Below are 18,814 nucleotides of genomic sequence, written 5' to 3'. Positions count from 1 at the left end.
AAAGAACATCAGCGGAAGGGAATTCAAATACCCCATCATGACAAGTTAATCAGACACTTGTAAGAACATAATATTTTATAGCGTATAAAAGCTCTGAGATAGGGTCCAATTTAGTCTGTAGTTGAATACAAGAAGCACAATGATCCTGAAATTAAATGACATCATCTGTCAAAACAGCAGCTCTCTAATTTGAATTATAGCACTGTGGAATTTTAAATGAAAAGAGACATTTAATTAGGACAGTGTATTTACCCAGAGCGTAAGTAGTGAGAAGTGGCTCGGTCCAGCTAACTTTTCCAAATCTCCCCAAGCCCTACACGGAGAGAAGCCTTGAGACCCTGCAAAGTCTACTTGGCCTGGTAGAAGTGGCAGTTGGACTCACAGGCACTGTGATCCTCATTTATTTGAGCAACACTGGGCATGTCACTGATTGTGGCTTTGTGGCACACCACTGGTGGCCATGGGTTCTAAACAATCCTTTCCCAGGAAGGGCCAGGGCACTAGTCAGGGCTCAGATGGCAAGGGCAGAGGGGGTCCAGAGCCTAGGTCTGCCTGCCTTCAAGAGCCATGCCTGTGCCTCCCTGCCATGGGTGCTTGGAGCCTCTGTTTCTTTACTTGCAAGCTAAGAGAAAGAAACAGTCCTCCTAGTGGGCTCTGAGAACTAACTAAATATGGTCCTGTGCAAAAAAGCATTTCATACAGTACTTGGCTCAAAGTAGATATTTGATAGCTGTTCCTTTAAAACACGCAGGTTTAGAACAAACAAAGATCTAGACAGAACCTTTGTGAGGCATGTCCCACCCAAGTCAGCTTGGCTTACCAGTGTGATGGATGAGGGCTCATTGACTGAATGAATGAACAAATGAACAGATGAATGAAATAGAACACACGCATACACAACCAAATATGTTAGAGTGTGAAGAAATAGAAGAAAAAGGAATTTATTTCCCATGAGTTAGATACTGAAAGGAAAAACTAAATTCCATTATCATACATCATACCATATAAAATGAATTATTGACACAGCTCTCTCCAATCAGACATTTAACACCTTGAGGGCAGTGGTCATGTTTCATGCATGACCGTATCTCCAGCAGTCAGGTTAGTATCGGACACAGAGTAGGTATTCAGTAAACATTCAGTGAGCTAAATGAAGTATCTTTTGGCCTCCTTAATTTAGAGAGTCATTTTAAAGCAGCAAGTAGGGGTTTTTTTAAGCCACAGATTTCACTGATGATAAAAAATATATACTTCAGCACTTCATTTTATCAATGAACATTTAAAGGAGATATATTCTTGGTTGCAAAGGCATTTCCATCATAGGAAATACCTACCATATCCAGAAGTATTGTTCTTATACATAAACTAGTAAGAGCTGAAAACTATCACAGTAAATAAAATCTGGGTTTACAAATCTTTGTTGCTCCATCAGGGTCTTGCCAAAAATGAGAGCCCAAGAATATAAAGGCTATGGTGATTTTACTAGATTAACCTAAAGTCATAAATTCTAAAGGCCAAATTCCTCTTTATTATGAAAGTGTAAGCAATATCGTAACTTTTGCAGGGTAAGTCATAGACCAACAAACAGAGACAACATCTACTCGCCTCACTAAAATGATTGATGGTGAAGAGCTAAATTGGCTTTCCAGCCAAAAACAAAGATAGGACAGACAATGACATTTACGAATTTGGGACTTAAAATTGATTTAATCTGTTTTTATCAACACCAAAGGCAAGAAATGTTTGTCTTACTTTCCTGTGGCTCTTTACTTGCTGCCTAATTCAGATCATAATAGTATAGTTCAATCAAAATTATGCCGGATCACGAGGCAGCCTAAGCATGGCTTCACTTACTTTGGAGCAGGAATAGATACCTATGAGTTTTCATGGAAACCCACCACAGCTCTGGCATTAGCAAGATATCTACAGGAGATGGCTGTTACTGCAAGATCACCGTGGATCCACTGTTACCCTGTGCCTGGCTAAACTGGGGGGTGCATGCAGGAAGCAATAAACAAGGGTCTGAGGCTGCTGTGTAGACTAAAGGCCAGGGATGGGGATGAAGGCTATGGTATAAATTGTTTCTAGCTTTTCAAAAAAGTCTGGGTGGGGCAAATTCACTTTCTATGAGAAAAGTGACAGAAGGGAACGAGCACTAATTGAATACTGACTTTACTCCCCTTACTGTAGAGCCTCAAAACAAGCCTGTGAGGTAGGGGTTATCAGTGCTGCACTCTACAGGAGAAAACTGGGGCTCAGGGAGAGTGTGACTGCCCAAGCGGTCAACGTGACTTAACCAGTAAAGGCAAAGCTTAGACCTGGAGGTAGGTCTGTCCATCTGCAAAACTACTGCTCTTTCTTCCTACCTATTCTGCCTCAGTTAAGGCCTGAGGATAATGAGTTAGTCCCACGAAAAGATCTGCACACAGGGGGATACTAAAGCTGATTCCTGCCAAAAGCAGGCAACTGCACAGGCACTTAAGCTCCCCATTCAGAAGATTCCTGTTCTGAAGATCTTTGTTGCCCTGCCAATGAGGTTGATTTTCATGGAGATTTTTGGTTAACAGAAGGCAAAGTCCTTCTCTCTAAGCCTCAAGTCACCTCAAAGCATATGCTAATTTCCTACTTAAATCTATTTCTTTAACAAAAAAACTGGTGTCCCACCTCCATTCTAAAACAATTCAGTCCTGAAGTTACCATGAGGCAGGTATCCACAAGCAAGGGAGGCCGAGTAAGAGTGTCAAAACCCAGGCAAGGAGAGGGGGCAGTGCCCAGTGAGGGTGTGCCCAGCAGGGACGCAAAGCCTGAAGTGGATAGCGAGGAGGACAGCCACCTTTGGGATCTCAGAGCTTGAGTAGGGGTGAGGGCATCTAGATGAGAGGTGCTCTAGCATGGGCGGTGAAGCCCACACAGCCCAATGTGAAAAGGTGGGAGAGGAGGGGCTCCCAGTGGAGGGGCACAAAGGGTACCTATCCATGGGGTGAACAGTATGGGGGTAGAGAGTGAGCAGGGTTGGAAGGCAGTCCCCACGAGGAGCAGCAGTGGCAGTGAGACATGGGGTATACACAGGAGACTGAACAAGCAGGGGAATAGGGAGAGCCAGGGCTTTCCCTGAGAGAAAGGAGTTACAGATACAGAGAGGTAAAATGAGAACAGAGCCAGTGATGTTGGAATGGAATTGGAGGTATGGCTGAGAATTCATGTTTTGCAATATATACAGATGGACAGAGAAATAAATATAGATATAAATATGTGTGTACACATATATACACATGCATACATATGTAACCTGGCCCCTGAGAGGGCCTAAAAGCAGTGACATCCCAATCAGCTATATGCACACTTTGAGCCCCAATCTTGGCTTCCAAGGAATTAGGGACTCCCGGGGAAATGACTGACTACAGGGCTGGAGCAGGAAAAGTACAATATTAGCTTGGAGCATCTTATGCCAGAAAGCAAGGAAAAACTCAAAGAATGATGCACACATGTTGAAAAGACAAAGGTAGCTCGAAGGGGCTCCCACTGGTCAAATTTGAGACAGTTTGAGTATCAAAATAAACCACTGTAATAGGCTGAGTGTGGTGGCTCACACCTGTAATCCTAGCAATCTGGAAGATCGAGGCGGGTGGATCGTTTGGGCTCAGGAGTTCAAGACTAGCCTGAACAAGAGTGAGACCCCCATCTCTACTAAAAATAGAAAGAACTTAGCTGGACAACTAAAAATATATAGAAAAAATTAGCTGGGCATGGTGGCGCATGCCTGTAGTCCCAGCTACTCGGGAGGCTGAGGCAGGAGGATCGCTTGAGCCCAGGAGTTTGAGGTTGCTGTGAGCTAGGCTGACGCCACGGCACTCTAGCCAGGGCAACAGAGTGAGACTCTGTCTCAAAAAAAAAAAAAAAAAAAAAATCACTATAATGAATGATAACCCACAGTAAAGTGAAACCATGAAATCACAGAGATTTGAAGTCCGGCAAGGAGCAGGATCCTCAGTTTCCCAGAACCTTCCTACAGACACTTGTAAATTCCAGAGTAACTTCCTAGTGGAGAAGCCATGTAAGGTCAAGAAAATTGAAGAAAGCCCGAGGAACTGCTCAAGATCGCAGGCACAGCCAGACCAAAGGGACTTCACTGGAAAGAAACAAAGGATTCTGAGCAGGACACTTCCATCATAAAGTCCACTTGTGGGACAGCTGGCGAACAGAAGCAGCGCCTGAGGACCAAAGGGCTGTTTTCTGGTTTTGATGCTTGCATGGGGTTGTGTAGGGAGTGTTCTGTTTCTAGGAAGTACATAGCAAAGTGTCTGAGGGTAGTGGCATATCAGGTTGACAGCTCAACTAACTGAAAGGGAAAAAGTTTTTGAACTAGACTTGAAACTTCTATAAGTGCATGACTATTTCAAAAATTTTTTAAATTACACAAAAAATTGCCAAGCATAATAAATGTTCATAAAAAAAATTAAAAATAGGACATAAAATTAAAATAATATATTATTTTAATACATTAATTCCATGTGCAGCCTCTCAGTCCTTTTGCTATAATAGATTTTTTTAATAAGCTGAAATCGTAGTTCAAGGATATTTTATAATGTAGTTTTTAAACTTATTCAGTGGGTACATATTATTCCACTGGAAAGGTGTCCAATAATTCAATTAACGAATTCTCTATTATTTCACATTAGATTATTTCCAATTTTTCCTTGGTTATAAATAACACCGCAGTGCCTCTCTTTGCACAGAGATCATTGTGCACATCAGATAAATTTTTCCTTAGGATATATTAGTAGAAGTGGAATCATTGGGTAATCGGGTGTAGACTTTTTAAAGATTCTCGATATACAAAAGACTGCCAAGTTTCCCTACAGAAACATTATACTCAACTACACTACCTACACAAGCTGTATTGAGAGTATCTGCTAAGAAGCGCCTCAGATTTTAACACAGTCACCATCTGTCCAGCACTAGCTACTTACAAGGCTTTCTCATAGACATCGCTCATCTGGCCTCTGCAACAACCCCTTGAGGAAGGAAAGAAATTAGCATGAACCTCTAACTACATGTTGAAAAAGCCAGGCACTGAATTTTTCTCCTCCCAGAGTTCAAACTCAAGACCTGTTCCTTCACAGAGAACCTTGAAGGAGGAAAGTCTTGAGGTTGACCTACCCAGACTGACTCACCCAGCCAGGTGGTCCTCTCCTTCCAGACATTCCAGGGGTCCCAGACAACCACTCACCCACACACATTCAGCAACATCTCACCAACTTTAGGGCTCAGCACAGAATCCACTGAAACTACCCTCCAGCCTCGTCTCCCACAAGGGACCACCGCCCCTTCCCTGCACCTCCCTGTACACAGGCAGGAACTTCCACAGTCTACAGACACAGAGTTCTGGGCCTTCCCGTGAGGACCTCTCTCACTCCTCCCCCCACAGAATTCCAGCTTGCCCCTCAAGGCCTTGTAGCCCCTGCCTTCCAGGTCCTCCCCAGCCACACCTCTGCTGTCACCTTCCACATCGTGCAGGGAGCAGCTGCCTGGGAACTACACAGTGCAGCGACTGACAGGGACCTTCTCGTCTCTGCACCCAGGGTATTCTGCCCAAAGCCCACAGGAATCAGTGCCTGCAAAACAATGTACTCTTTGGAGTCTCTCTTTTTGAAAAATGTTAGTTCTCAGAAGAGGAAAAAGGCTATTAAAAAGGAACTGAAACCACCGAAGATTTCATTTCTGATCTTGAAACCCGAGGATATTTTTATTTGCCAGAATGTTTTTAAAACAGTAGAACTTTCTCTCATATTATTGTGTTATCACCCAAATGTCAGTCTCAGTAGCTTACCATCACCTTCCTTGTTTATGCTGTGAGTCACTGAGAAATGAGATTAGGGCTTCGCTTTTGTTACTGCAGCTTCACTTTATCAAGCCCACCACTGCAAAGCTTGACACAAAGATAGAACAAACAGCAGTCTTCCCGCACACAGGGTGTCCTCCTATCCTCTCCAATAAGCACTTACCTTCTGACTCCTGTGTGCCTGGAGCTGCAGGCACAGAGATGAACAAGAAAGACCTTGGTCCCCAAGACCCAGGAGAGACGGGTCACAAGACAATGGCAGGATACAGATGAGGACAGAGGGGATGCAAAGAGCCAGGGGAGAGGGTCAGATTAAGCTTCCAAGAGAAGCCAATTCTGAGGAGAAGGAGGGGGAGGAACAGGGAGGGTGGACAGGGGACGAAACCTAGGTGGAGGACACAGCAGCAAATGCTAAGGCTTGATGGCAGGTGGGGGTAGGGCACAGGCATCCAAAGAACTCCATGGAGAATCGTCATCAGAAATCTCCCAACAAGAGTTGAGGACCAGATGGCTTCAGAGGAGGGAATGCTTCCAAACTCATTCTATGAGGCCAACATTACCCTGATACAAAATCCAGACAAAGATTTCACCAGAAAAGAAAGCTACAGACCAATATTCCTGATGAATATAGATGCAGAAATCCTCACCAAAATATTAGGAAGCCAAATCGAACAGCATACTAAAAGAATTATATGCCATGACCAAGTGGGATTTATTCTTGGCACATAAAGATGGCTCAACATTAAAAAAAAATCAATCAGGGTGATACACCATATTAATACAATGAAGGAAACAAACCACACGATCATCTTAATTGATGAAGGAAAAGCATTTGACAAAATTCAATACCCTTTCACATTAAAAAAAAAAGCCACTCAGCAAAATAGAAACAGAAGGAAACTTCAACATAATAAAGGTATCGATGAAAAACCCACAGCTAACACCATACTCAATAAAAACTGAAAGCTTCCCCCTACAATCAGGAACAGAGCTGCATGCCCACTTTCCCCACTGTTATTCAACCCCTTACTAGAGTCCTACCACAGTGTTAGACAAGAAGGAGAAATAAAAGGCAACCAAATTGGAAAGGAAGATATAAAACTATCTGTTTTCACAGACGACATGATCCTACACATAGAAAATCCCAAAGAATACACAAGGAAGCTACTAGAGCTAATAAAAAAAATCAGCAAAATTGCAGTATACAAGATTAGCACACAAACAGTTATATTTCTATCCATCAGCAATGAGCAATCTGAAAAGAAAATTAAGAAAGCAATTCCATTTACAATAGCATATGAAAGAATAAAATGACTAGAACAAACTTAACCAAAGAGATAAAAGACCTGTAAGCTAAACATTACAAAACATTGCTTAAAAAATTAAAAACAGCCTAAATAAATGGAAGGACACCCATGTTCATGGAGTAGATTTATTATCAAGATGGTAATAGCACCCAAAACAAAGATTCAGCACAATCCCTTTCAAACTTCCAACAGCACTTTTCTTCAGAAATGGAAAAGATGACACTCAACTTCTTTTGGAACTAGAAGGGGCCCCAAATAGTTAAAACAACAATGAAAAAGAAGAACAAAGTTGAAGGACTCATACTTCCTGATTTCAAAATTAGCTACATATCCATGCTATCAGAACTGTGGTTCTGGCATAAGGACAGACACACAAGTTAATAAAATGCAATTCAGAGTCAAGACATAAACCCATACATCCATAGCCAGCTGATTTTCAACAACAGTGCCAAGTTCACACAATGGGGACAGGCAAGAGGAACTCCCTGCTCAGAACTTGTCATCAGACGCTATCTTCATGTGTCCTTAATAAGCACATATCCACGGGCAAGAAACTGTGTGACACTTTGGGAAGTAAAAAAAACCAGTCACAAACTTTAATCCTGTCCTCAAGGAACGTAAAGCCTAGGGAAGGACCTGGAACCCCAAGGGAGAGGGGGTGGGAAGAGTTTCCTAGGCTTTGGGGAAGAAGCACTACTTGAGTTGGGTCTCAGAGGGCATGTAGGACCCAGACAGGTGCAGGCAGACGGGAATATCACAAGCTGCGGAAGCACACCCCCCCCCCAGGGAAGTGGCAAAGCTCAGAGTTGAGACTCAGTGCCCACTGTGAGGTCCAGATTGTGCTATGCCCTGAGTACAGCAGACAGACTAGACAGTGTGCCTGAGGCAGAAGGGTAGGACGAGAAATGAGCTGACCACGGGCACCTAGGAAGTGCCTGGTCTCTATACTAGGAAGAATATGCTTTGCAGAAGACTTCCTACCTAATTAGAAGAGTTAAACCTGAGGTTGAAGGAAGAATTAAAAATGCCTGGCCGGGTGCGGTGGCTCACGCCTGTAATCCTAGCTCTTGGGAGGCCGAGGCGGGCGGATTGCTCAAGGTCAGTTCAAAACCAGCCTGAGCAAGAGCGAGACCCCGTCTCTACTATAAATAGAAAGAAATTAATTGGCCAACTGATATATATATAAAATTAGCCGGGCATGGTGGCGCATGCCTGTAGTCCCAGCTACTTGGGAGGCTGAGGCAGGAGGATCGCTTGAGCCCAGGAGTTTGAGGTTGCTGTGAGCTAGGCTGACGCCACGGCACTCACTCTAGCCTGGACAACAAAGCGAGACTCTGTCTCAAAAAAAAAAAAAAAAAAAAAAATGCCCAACAAAGCTACAAAACTGGACATGACAGAAACAAGAGGGTAGACACAAGCATGATAGAGCAGAAGACTAAGTTTTCTTAGGAAAAGAAGGGAGAGAGGGGACAGGGCCAGCACACATAGTTTTGGGGACTCTGTGATGATGTGCACCCACAGTGGCCTAACAGTTTCAACCTGAAGTAAACAGAGTCACAATCAGCAAGTGGACAAAGCCACGCTGTGTGCCAAGAGGTCTCACAGGCACCTCTCATGTGGGTCTTCCCAGTTGTCAGTCTCTCTCACTAGGCTGAGAGCCACGCCAGAGACCACGTGCTCCACTGACCACCTTGGACACAGCACTTGGCACTCAAAAAGGTCTACTTAATTAATTAATGTTGAATCTTGCCATATAGATGAGTAAGCTAAGACTTGAGAGGTGATGTGCTTTGTCCCAGATCACTCTGGAAGTGGGCGCATGAGCTCCCTAATGTGCATAACACAGTCGCAGGCGTTTCCTCGGTGCCACTGCACCCCTGCTGCCCAGTGTGCCATCCAGGACCAGCACAGCAGCAGAGCAACAACGCTGGCCCCACCCCACACCTGATCAATCCGAATCTATGCTTTAACAAGATCCTCAGATAACCACGTGGTCATAAAAATCGGAGAGGCACCTGATTCAGGCTTCAGTATTTCATTTACAATCCTATGAAGTAGATATTAGCATTTTGAAGTAGATATTTTACATAGGAAAAGCAGGCTTAGTGATATCACACATTTTGACCAAGGCAGTTAACTATTATAGGTTGGCATTCAAATCCAGGTATGTCTACTTTATAACCCACAAATATACACAATTATAATTTGTCAATAAAATAAACAACAAAGCCAGGTATATTTGCTTCTGAAATTTGTACTCATAAGCATATCGCGTGGTATTAGCAAATCTCCATGAGATATTAGCAAATACATGGCAATATTACTGTCATGTCATTAAGGCAATAATTAAAACAGCAGCTAATACTTGGGAGCACTAAACTGTGTGTTAGGCACCATGTGTTTAACACACAATATCTGTCTGCTCTCTGTGTTTTGTTAAGGAAGAGCTTTGGAGAAGTGAAAATGATACCCCATGTCCTGAAGTCCCTTTCTAAAACAGCGTCTTTGCCAGCTCTGTTATCTCACAGTGTGATGTTCTCTCAGTGCATCCCCAGTTTCCTCTATGTGCTAGCTGGAACTCATGGCAGTTTTCAGTTCTGCCTGATTGATCCCAGAGGGCAAGGCCAGCTTCTGTCTCTGGGTTGACACTTCCCTGTATGGGGACAGCAGCTCAGAACAATAAGCACATTCTGCCTTGTCCACTCGGAGTCTAAACAAGCAGAAATACAGAATGACAGGAATGTATCTGTTGTGCTCTGCCTTAAGGAAAGAGAGACAAGTAGTAAACAAGCAGGTTGATGCCAGGATTTTTTCTTTAAAAAAAAAAAAGAAGAAGAAGAAAGAAAGAAAGAAAAAAAAGGGGGGGGGCAGCTGGCTTAGGAGACTTGGCAGCATCATCAACTGCAATCCAGGTCGGCGGCCGATGTCTGTAGCCTGGAGCAGTGACTGTCTGAGGGTGCACAGGGCTGAACAATTAGGCCAGCTGTGTTCAGCCAGAGCCATGGACACAGAGCCATGGCATCCCAATGTTCACAGAACTGGGAGTAAGCTGTGCATGCTACTTGAGAACTCTGAAATTTAGGCACAGAAGTCTACATCACAGCCACTCTAGAAAGAGCAGCCAAATAAAGGATTTCAGGAGCAAAGGACAGCACAACTAAAGGATCCTTGAATTCATGAGTCCAACAGGCACAGAGGTGCCTGAAGGTGGATGGCAGGTCAAGGAGTGGTGGGTGCCTATGACTCCCATCCCACCCTTTGCTTGGCACATACCACCGGACACTTTATGGCTTGCTAAGATTCTGTGAAACTCCTCTTAAAACCTTCCCTGGGAGAGGTAAGTCCTCTTCCTTCTTTGTGCCCATTTCAGCTTTACTACACTGCATTCATAAGAATTTTCTCAGAAATGCAGCTACAGAGGTTATGATCCAGCACTTCTACACTGGGGGCCATACCGAACAGAGATGTGTGAATATGTGCAACAAAATGACATACAAGAACATCCATCCAGCATTCTTATAGAATAGCCCCAAACTGGAAATAACCCAAAGGTCCATCAATAGTAGAATGATTACTCGAGGGGGGAGGGGGTCATGGGCAATATATTAGCCTTAACACTTGTACCCCCATAATATGCTAAAATAATAAAAAAAATATATATATATATATCTCAAAAAAAACAGTAGAATGAATAAATTGTGGTATATTTATGCAATGGAATACTAAACTCCAATGAAAAAGGAATAAACTACTGCCACATGCAAAAACATAATGCTGAGGAAAAGCCAAATACAATAAAGTATTTTTTGTATGAAGTTCAAAACAGGCAAACTAGTCTACGCTGTTAGAATTTGGGAGAGTTGTCACTCTGGGGAAGAGGGTGGCTAGTAACTGAGCAGGGAGCAGTGTATGTGGACTTCTGGGTACTGCTGATGTTCTGTGTTTGATCGGAGAGGTGGACACATGAGAGTATTCAACAGTTCTTAGTGACACAAGACTTCAGTATTTCATTAAGCTGTATGCAACCTTATGATTTCCGTTTATCCAACTTTATGTTTTAATTCAATAAAAAGTTCACTTAAAAAAGCAAACAGCTACCATCTACTAAGAATATCTTATGGGACTGTGCCTGGTTGGACAGAGTACACACATCATCTGACATAGCCCGATCACCAACCCTGCTCAGCTGGAGCCATCTTCATTTTCTAGATGGGCACCTGAGGCTTGGAGCCCTTGTGAGAAACAGCCTAACATCACTCAACCAGGGGCCTTTATTTTTGTTTTTACAATAAAGCCTGTATGATATTTCTATACTGAAGACATCACTAATCATCTCTTTATCCAGTGATTTCACTAACTGGACTGTTAGTACCTTGAAAGCAGACCATGACCCCTCCTTTGCTCTGCATGCCTAACACCTGGCACAGCCTTGGTGGAGGAATGAGCAAGGGATGATGAGCACATAACAACAGCTGAGGTTGGCAGGGCACCAAACAAGGGGCAGGCACAGTGCTGAGCGCTTAGCCTACAGCAGCTCCTTTGATCTTTGTTGAGACTTTGTAAGGCAGATACTAGTATTTTCTCAGCTTTACTGATGAGGAAATGGAGTGAATGAAGATATACGTATGTATACATGCATGTGTGCGTGAAAGAATGAATGAAATTTGAAGGCTCTCCATCCTCAAGCAACTTGGGCAATAAGCCACAGCCCTGAGACATATTCCCAAGTTTGTAGCTATCTCAATCCATGGGCTCCTGCTTGCTCCAGTATGAATATTTTCCCTTTAGAGTGTAGTACTTTCAGCTCATTTAAAATTTGATTTCATCTTCTCCTTTTCTGAAGTTCTAAATGCCAGAGAAGCCCCACCAACCATGAGGGAGCTTGCTGTAGGACATGCCATGAGCAAATCAAAGACTGCCTCATGCCCACAGCTGCCCTCCTGTTCATTCAATACTTCAGCAATAGATGACCTCATTAGACCCCAAACGACTCCACAAGGAAGGCACACATTATTTTATTTAAAATCTACCCAGATGCAGATAACTAAGAAAATGCCCAAACTTCCAATTACAGATTGACAGTACAGTCTCTTTACCAACTAACTACATGGCATTTTCAAACAAGCACAATTATGCACTGGGAGAAAAGTAGCTAGATTGTTGCTGAAATTTTCTCTTGGTTTCACTTTCTTGCCAATTTGTTTACCTTCTTCTTAAGCAACTAATACCAAACAATTTAGGCAACCTTTTAAAAGAGAAAATGGAAATCTATCTCATAGACATATCTTTTTTTTTCTTTTTAATAAAACATTTTTAAGAAAACAATGTTGTTATATTTTTCAGTTTTCTAGAAGGTTCTCCAGAGGTTTGTAAGCTATAGTGGGTGTCTAATCTGCAGTAGTTCACTGGCATGTTCAATAATAAGAAAAGACTTACTGGATAAAATTGGAGTTATTGCATAATATGCTGATTTTTTTTCTTATGGTAAGAAAAGCAATATTGCAAAGTCTGACTCATCTAATTTATTTACAAATAAACATGAATAAGTAGAGCCCATAACATTATGTTTCAAAGTTGATGCCAAAAGAAAAGTCCAATTTCTTGGGAATTCATAGCTTCTGGGATGTTTTTAAGTGTGGCTGATGAAAATCCCTGCAGTTTCCTCATCCATGGAATAATAGGCTATGATTTCTAAGATACAGATGAAAAGAGAAAATGAATGTGAAAGTGCTTTGCAAACCACAAAGTCTATATAAAAGCAAAGAAGTCCTCATTATTTAAATCACATTGGCAGGTACAACTTCCACCCTGGGTGCAGACCCCACACTGAGCTGTGTTCCCTTCCCAGGCCCTGCCCTGCCACATGCTGAGGTTCCAAGACTCCAAGACTCTTCTCTCCAAATATGTGCCTGACAGTGCCTTGGAAGCTGGTTTCTAAATTCCACTCCAATTCACACAATTTATTAAGAGCTTAAAATATGCAAATCAACATAGACATTATTGAGTGAGTGGCACATTTTTAGTGGAAGTATAGAGCAAAGCATGGGAATGGTAAACATCCAGTTGAGGGCTGTGGCTTACCTCCATGGAGAAAGTGGGTGGTAGATACAGGATTCCTCAGTATATTATTCTTTATACCTTTTCAGTATGTGTCAAATAATTCTCAATAAATTTGATAAAAATCCATTCCACTTTTCAGCCATTAATCATTTCTTAGTTTTACTTTCATTTGTTCATTTATTCAACACTCAGTGATTGGTGACTATTATGAGTAAAGGTCCATTCTAGGAATGGGAATACACAAATAACTATGATCAGTTACTGCCTTTAAAGGAACTACCTTAGTCTGATGGGGGGAGGGAGAAATATGAATGATAATGACCACACCCTGTGAATGCACCACCACAAGAGGGTGCTTGTGTGCAGGGATAGGTGAGCAGCTAAGTGCCAAGCAGGTGAGGGGGTAAGCAGATGCAGAGGGAAGGAGACCAGAGGACGACTTCTTGGGAGAGGTCCATACTCTTCAATCACTTATTGAATCTAAAGCTGTTCTCTCCATTCTCTTCATCTTACATGTGAGGAAATAGAAGTCAAAGAGTGAGACTTAGAATTCAGATACCTGGCTCCCAAGAGCAGCCCTGTAACTTCCTAAACCACTCCTTCCATGCTTGAAAATTATATTTTACATTTAACTTGTCCAGATAGACTATACATTCTTGAGATGCATATCCTCCAAGTAAGTGAGAAGTTCTAAAGAGCAAGAATCATCTGTTTTCCTACTGATATCAGTTTGTGCCTATATACTTAATATCCTGCTTTCCCCAATATGCTTGGTGTTATATCTGACATTTAACAAGAACATAAACATGTCTCTTTGTATACATCAATGAATGAGTGAAATATAATTCAACTCAACCAACTATCTTCCTACATATCAATGAAGACAAAAAAATTCTATGCACTTCAGAATTCGACCCAGAAACACTTTATATTCCACTATCTTTCTGCCTCCCAGATCTTGCCACATTATTCACACAGCTATCTTCATAAAACAGAATCAGATCAAGTCAACTCTTCTCCTCAAGAACCTTCAGTGACTCCTCAGTAAGTACTAAGTCCTCAGCATGGCGTCCTTGCTCTTCAACAGTCAAGCATATGTTATTTTTCCAGCCTCAATTACCACTAGATCCCTCCAGAGATTTATTTATGCTACAACCACTGTCCCAACAGACTGTGTATTCTCAGTTTTCTCCCCAGACAATAATTTTTCTGTTAATTTTTCTACCTATGTTAATCATAATTAATCCTTGAGGATTAGCTCAAATGGCAACCATTCTATGTTTCTATAGGACATTTTTGCCATCTTTTTATAATACTGATTTTGTTCTTCATGCTAAAATATCTGTTCAATTCCTCTTCCAACTATAAGCTACTTGTGGGTAGAAGAACCAACCAAATTTTTCTAATATGCCATGCCTCATGGTGTGGGTTCATTAAAAGTGTGGGAATTAATAAATCTACTCATTGGTCTACAGTAATCCTCCCTTTTGCATGGTTTCAGTTACCCATGGTCACCTATGAAAATATTAAAGGGAAAATTCCAGAAATAAACAATTCACAAGTTTTAAATTGCATCCCATTCTAAGTAAAGTGATGAAATCTCTCATCCTCCCGCTCCACCCTGCCTGGGACAAGAACCATCCCTTATAGTCCAGCATATCTATACTGTATACACTCCCCAGCATGGTCACTTAGGCGCTATCTTGGTTATCAGATGGAGAAAATATAGTATATATAGTACTATCTGCAGTTTGAGTCATCTGCTAGGGATCTTGGAACATATCCCTCCAGATAAGGGGGACTACTCAACTCTACATGTTTTGAACCCACTGACCCATGAGTCTTTCTAGATAAATCAGGACTGAACTATGCCCTAAGGGATGCCAGTTTCAGAGCTTATTGTGATGTTCTGGTTAAAGAATGAATATTAATAAAGAGATACTTTGATTTTTAAAATCAATAAGTATGTGCAGTGAAGCAAGAACAATGTATCTTAAGGGACCAAGTCGTCTTTCTCATGGGTTAGTCTATATTCAAATTCAAAAGATGACTTCAGCACCCCAATTCCTGCACTCAGCAGTGGCTACAAAGCTACCTTTATTATTTTTTTTTAAGGAAGGGGGGACCTCTACTAATATTAATTACTAGTACTGCCCATTCATTTTTCAAGTTTATTCACTGTTTAAGCAAAAAATGCACTCAATTTTTGTTTCCATTTCCAAGTACATTTATGCATTCAGATGCTACTGAGCGCCCTGGGGGAACAAAGCATAGGACTGATAGACTCTTCCAAGGCAAAAGGGTTAATGGTAACCATGGCAACTGCCTCCAAGAATAGCATCATCTGCAGCAGCATTCATGCTGGGGCAGTCGACAGAATGGTTATAAATATACCTATTAGCAGCCTGAGCTGAATCTTTAAACAGCACTGTTGGGAGGAAAGGTGCCTAAAAATAGCTCCCTACGCTTGCATTTGAAGACGTGTCCTCAGAAACACAGCATCTCGTGCACACATTCGCGCACACACAGAAAGATTTTCAATTTTCTTTTTTCCAAGTGCCAAGAATTGAATGTTGGAGGCACACAATAGACAATGTGACAGTTTATGACCTTTCTTTTTCACTACCATATTCCAAAAGGAAGACCCCAAGAAAGGGCAGCCAGATGTGGATCCACATTGAACAGCGGCTGGCATTGGCCAGTACCGCAGTAGCCCCAGCGTCCCACACAGCAGGGTGGCCCCCCCCACCAGCCTCTGTGTGTCCTGCTCACCAGGAAGGCTGTTACTGCAATGGTCCCACATGGAGGGCAATGGGCTAGACTGAATACCAGCTCCCAGCAAGGGGGTGGCAGATTCCCACCCTCACAGCCCTGCCCTGTATAGAGGCCACTTCTGTGCAGTCTTCTATTTCCTCCACTTTTACACTCCAGGGACATCTTATCCACATTCCTCCTAAAAGATGGATTGTTTTCTACATATGAGTAGGGGGCTTACAGCTGGATAGTTGCAGGCTTGAATTTCAACTGGCCACATTACTAGTTTGCTTGCATAAATAAATTAGCCTCTCCAAACCTTCATTTTTTCATTTGTAAAGAGGGAAAATGAAATGCCAAATTTAGAGGGCTGTTATAAGGAATAAATCAGAGAGTAAAGGAAAAATGCCTAGCACCTGGTAATGTTCAGCTTGTGAGGTTTTTCTCTTTTACTCTCTCTTCTACTCAAATAGATTATAACCCTCTGGAAGGCAGGATCATATTATCCAAATTATGTACCTATGTAGCACAGTGCTCAGTATAAAAGCAGCTGTTAGTGGAGCAAGTGATTGAGTGGCCAGAGCTCCATACTGGGCCCTCAGACACAAATATAGGATGAACCAAGGCAGAGAATAAAGGGACCTGCAATTTTATAGTGTGCTAGTTAATGAGCATTGCCCTGATTAGCATTACAAGAGCAATATTAAAAACATCTAATCACCAGGTAGGGCACCAGCATATCAAGGCAAGGCTGGATAGCAGCCTTGGCATGGCCAGGCCAGGAGCCCTGGGCAGGACCTGTCCCTGATCACTCAGGCTCCCTCTTCTGGGAAAGGCCTGCTTAGCTCCACCACCATTTCCCTAACTCCTCGTTGACTTGCCTATCAGTGAGAAGCACTCAGTCTAGTTACCAGCCCTTTGCTGGGTATGTGTCAATCTGGGGATTCTCTCTCCCTCTGTCTTTAACTTTCATTTATTTGGGATATATCATACAAAGCAGAAAAATGCTTAGCATATATTGTACATGTAACTTAGCTTTTAAACTTTGCTCATAGTGTCCTTTATAGAATTCTGCAGATGTTTAATGTAAAGATATTGATCAGTCTTTTCCTTTTGGTTGTCCTTTATCTGCCGAGCTTAAGAACCCTTCCCTACCCCAAGATCTTTCAGATAGTCTCCTACATTATCTTCTGAAAGTTTAAACATGTTGCTCTTTCATACTTGCATATTTATCCTACCTGATATTGATTTTGTATGTGACATTCAAATTTTGTCATATGTAAAACCAAATGACCCAGCATCATTTATGAAAAATTTCTTTCTTTCTCCCACTGATTTATATATAATGCTCCCTGCCATTCCATATTCCCTCAATTCTAAAATTCTTATCAGAAGGTTTTCATAAAACTATGTCCGGTCTGCCATCTGGCTGACAACAATTACAAAACACCATAGACTGTAAGATGAATTTATATTTAAGAGATAAAACAAAGGTGCTTCTTAAAACCACGTATATAGGGCCTATCAAGTTTCCCTTCCTAGGGATCTGATTTGGGGCTTTTTATTTTTTTACTCCTCCATCAATCCCTGTGCATTTATCAGACCATTTTTTAATTTCTATTGTTTTATAAGCCTTAATATCTGACAGGACAAGCCCCCTCCACTTGGTCACATTTTCAGTTCATCTTGGCTATTCTTGGAGTCTTCTACTATATGAATTCTGAGATTAGTTTCTCAAGTTGATTTTTAAGTTCTTGTTGGAATTTTCCCAAGAATTACATGTAAATCACAGATTAATCAGGGATGAAGTGGGCATCTTCACAATAGTGAGTCTTCCAGTCCATGAATATGGTATATTTTGCTATTTCATCAGGTCTACTTTTATGTTTGTATGTTTATTGTTTTGTAGTACTCTTCATAAAGGTCTTGCATACATTGTTGGATTTTTTTTCAAGGTACCTTACAGTGCTAGTGGCTTGTGAATGGGAATATTTTCAATTGTATTTTCTAATTGGCTTATATTGCAATAGAGGAATTCTATTAATTTTTTACCGTGAATCAAGCAAACATATTGACCTCTCACTAATTCTAACAGTAGGTTCTCTTGAATTTTCCATATAGACTCTCATCTGCATATAAAGACAGTTTTGTTTCTTGCATTCTAATTCATATACTTCTTTTATCTATTCTTACTGCAGTAGCTAAAACTGGGATAATTTCAAGTAGAAGCAGTGATAGCAGACATCTTTGTCTTGTTAATGACTTAAAATATAATGAGTCTAAAGTTTCACCATTAAGGATGATGTTTCCTAGAGATGTTTGACAGACATCCTTTATTAAGCTAATAAGCCTCCCTTGTAGTCTTAGTTTATAAAGAGCTGTTATTATGAATAAATGGCAAATTTTATTGAATTATTCTATAACTGTTTAAATTTTATATATTTTCCTCAATAAATATGCTAGTATGATACATAACACTGAGAAATTTTCTCACATAGAACCACCTTTGCATTTCTGAGATAAACTCTACTTGTCCTGACATATTTATTTTATACCTGGCAGATTTTAATTTGCTAATACTTCATTTAGATTTTTTTATATTGTGCTAAAATCCTGGCCACAAATGAAACTTCTGGACCTCAAACCCAGCTGACTGCTTCATACTGTATATTGTTTCTATTTCATAAAATGTTCATTTTATTTTCTACCTTGCAAGTATTGTTTTTCTCCCTTTAAATATTTTCTGTTACTACCTAAGTCCTTTTGCTGTCACGGACAAACCAAAGCATGGGCCAGCTTGGTTGCAATTCCATGCCAATTCCCTTTCCATAATTTCATCCTCATTGTTGTC

At 41.4% G+C, this 18,814-nt stretch overlaps 1 protein-coding gene across 2 annotated transcripts in view; it reads right to left on the bottom strand.

The window, feature by feature from the left end:
* The window catches only part of TRAPPC9 (trafficking protein particle complex subunit 9), a 609,198-nt gene that overhangs the window by 346,505 nt on the left and 243,879 nt on the right, over positions 1 to 18,814 (bottom strand). The gene's annotated exons all lie outside the window — the stretch shown is intronic.

The sequence above is a fragment of the Microcebus murinus genome, chromosome 7 (genome assembly GCF_040939455.1).
Source record: "Microcebus murinus isolate Inina chromosome 7, M.murinus_Inina_mat1.0, whole genome shotgun sequence".
NCBI lineage: Eukaryota > Metazoa > Chordata > Mammalia > Primates > Cheirogaleidae > Microcebus > Microcebus murinus.
The sequence above is the reverse complement of the archived record's forward strand: the minus strand, read 5'-3'. Positions and strand labels throughout refer to the sequence as shown.